General features: G+C 38.0%; 1 pseudogene; it reads right to left on the bottom strand.

Moving 5' to 3' along the window:
* Positions 1 to 210: 210 nt before the first annotated feature.
* On the bottom strand, positions 211 to 1,946 carry LOC145068473 (tetrahydroberberine oxidase pseudogene; annotated as a pseudogene).
* Between the last annotated feature and the right edge of the window lie 909 nt (positions 1,947 to 2,855).

The raw sequence follows: 2,855 nt of genomic DNA, 5'->3' as shown, positions 1-2,855 counted from the left end.
TTCCATCATCCAACTTAAACCCAAGCCAAAATTAGAAATTATCGAAGACGTCTTAAGAATTAATTATATCAAATTTATTCATCAACACAAAGTATAACCAAGAAATATAATAACCAAACAATGCATCGATTAGAATAAATCATAACCAATTCATATAAAAATTACAATCATTTAACAATTAATTTTAGATATTCTTTTAAAACAGAGCGATATTATGAGTACGTTAGACTTATTGGTAGTTTATTAAAAAAAACAAAAGAAGTAAGACCCTAATTTTGAGCCTTTCTCAAGAAAAAGGTGCCGCGTGTAGAGAGAGAGAGGTGTTAGAAAACAGGGATACTTTGTGGACGCCGGAAGAAATTATCCGGATCAACTTTGGCCTTGATTCGAATCAACTTCTGAAAATTGTCCCTTTTCCAGTACCTCTCACCCCAAAGACTGGCTTCTTCATAATTAGAACTTCCAACACCCAAATCTAGATCATTGTAGTTGGAATATGCTTCTCTTGGGTTCTTTGAGACATAAGGCGTCAGTAACTCGTCCAAGCTTCGAAGCCACATTATTCTCTTGAGCGATGTAGGGGTCGTGTCTGAAGTTTGACCGTTAAAATTAACAGTCTTGAGAATCTGTAACAACACCCCAGCTCTATGAGGATATGGAATTGCTGACTCTGAGTAATCAGCCATCCTTCCGCCAAAAGGATTGATCATGAGAAGTGCCGATCCGTCGTTTTGCATGAGCTTTCTCCATATCTTTCTTAGACCGCGTATGGGAATTGGTGTCCGGACATAGTCTGATTTGCTTTTATTGTTCAGCTTGGCTATAGCAGACCGGTTCGTGAGGATCTCAATTGGGGTGGAGCTTGGCAGGCCCCAAAACACAACGGTCGATTGGATGCTTCTAATTTCTTCACAAATCTCTCGTCTAACACCGAGCTCAGGAAATTTTTCGTCCAGCAACGGAAGCAATGTGTCCCTTGTGCCCTGATAAATTCCTTCGAACATAATCCGTATGGTTTTCTTGGTGGTGTTGCCAATATATTCGGCAAACACCTGAGTTCTTATGTGTAGATTTCTATCAATAGTTGGCGCAACGTATTGATATTTATGGAAAATTTTGGTTGCCCCTTCTTCCAAAGTTTTATTCAGTATGAATACAGTTACTTTTTCTGGAACCGGAACCAACCTGAGCTTCCATGCGAGAACGATTCCAAAACTGGAAGCACCACCTCCTCGTATTGCCCAAAACAAATCCTTACCCATGGACTTCCTGTCAAGAATATTTCCATTGACATCCATAAAGCGAACGTCCACAACATTATCAGCAGCAGTACCATATTTCCTCAGTAGGTTTCCGTAGCCACCACCGCCCATGTACCCGCCAACACCCACCGTGGGGCAAACACCTGCCGGGAAATACAAGGTGTCGGTCTTCTGAGAAATACTGTAATAGAGTTCACCAAGCACAGCACCTGGCTGGACCCATGCGCTCCTGTTAGCTACGTCCACGTCTATAGACCTCATGTTGGTGAAATCAAGCATAACAAAGGGAACATCAGCAGTGTATGATAGGCCTTCATAGTCATGGCCCCCACTCCTGATCCTCATCTCGTACCCATGTTTCTTTGCGCAGAATAGAGCCTTTTGGACAAGTGTTTCATCCACAGGTGTCACGATGATTGATGGTTTAGGAGTCGAGGGTTTAAGGAACCTAGTGTTTTGCACTGCGACTTGCCAAATGGGAATGAAAGAAGCATTGACAGGTGTGATAATGAGCTGCTGAGAGAAGGAGGTGACATTGTTGGATTTGGGCTGTATGCAACTTATGAAATTTTCCGTACCTGGTGTAACATCAACAAGGGAAGATAAGTTTGCCCATGAGTTAGAAAAGGAAAGACAAAGAACCAGAAGGAAGACACAGGAGCGTATTTGAGAGTACTTCTTCATCTTAATTTGATTGGTTTGAATATCGATGCCAGTGTCTTATTTATAAACACTATATATAGGGCATACAGTTGACTTCAAAAACGGGATATAAAAATGGTGAATTCAAATGGGGTTAGAAAAAACCTAGAAGCAGCTTGCTGATTAGAATTTATCAAAAGGTTTTAAATGGAAATTGATTATGATCGTAAGTGGCGTCTTCAAACTAATTAAAAGCTAAATAAATTATCCTTAATTTTACATTATACTATATGTTGTGTGTGTCTGTGTGTCTGTGTGTTTAAACTAAATTCACATAACGATTCACAAAACAAAATTCTTTAGTCAATGCTGACCTAAACACATTGAGTTGAAATGGTAAATTGCGACCTCACATTCTGATTCCTAATGGAATAGTCAATTCCGCTCTCTATATATCTATGATGATACACTTGATTAGTTAACGTAGATTCCATTTCATGTTTTCAACAAGAAAATTGCGGTCTGGATAGTAAAGTTTTTTAGGTATTAATCTCGTCAAATATACTCATTTAATTTTCAAAAGTGTTTAAGATATGTGCTTCCTGTTAACGACGACCATTCATAAGTAATTACAAGTTCGAAAATTTCAATAATACCCTTTGAATCAAAAGTCAACGGAGGAAATAATGAAAACACTAATTACAAAATATACGATAATTTGGTGACTCAGATCTATATATGGCATTTTCTTATTAATTTATAAAGAATAGAGAGGATGATGACTTCATATCGGGTTATAATTAATATTTAATGAGAACTCAAATGGAGTTAGAAAAACCGACCCTAGAAGGACCTTGGTGATTTGAATTCTAAAAAGGTTTTAATTAAATGAAATTCATTAATAAGATCATAAGTGGCGTACGTGTTAAAAGCAAATTATGTTATCCTAAA

Source organism: Lactuca serriola, chromosome 1, assembly GCF_051521515.1.
Source record: "Lactuca serriola cultivar US96UC23 chromosome 1, Lser_US96UC23_V15, whole genome shotgun sequence".
NCBI classification, from domain to species: Eukaryota; Viridiplantae; Streptophyta; class Magnoliopsida; order Asterales; family Asteraceae; genus Lactuca; species Lactuca serriola.
The sequence above is the reverse complement of the archived record's forward strand: the minus strand, read 5'-3'. Positions and strand labels throughout refer to the sequence as shown.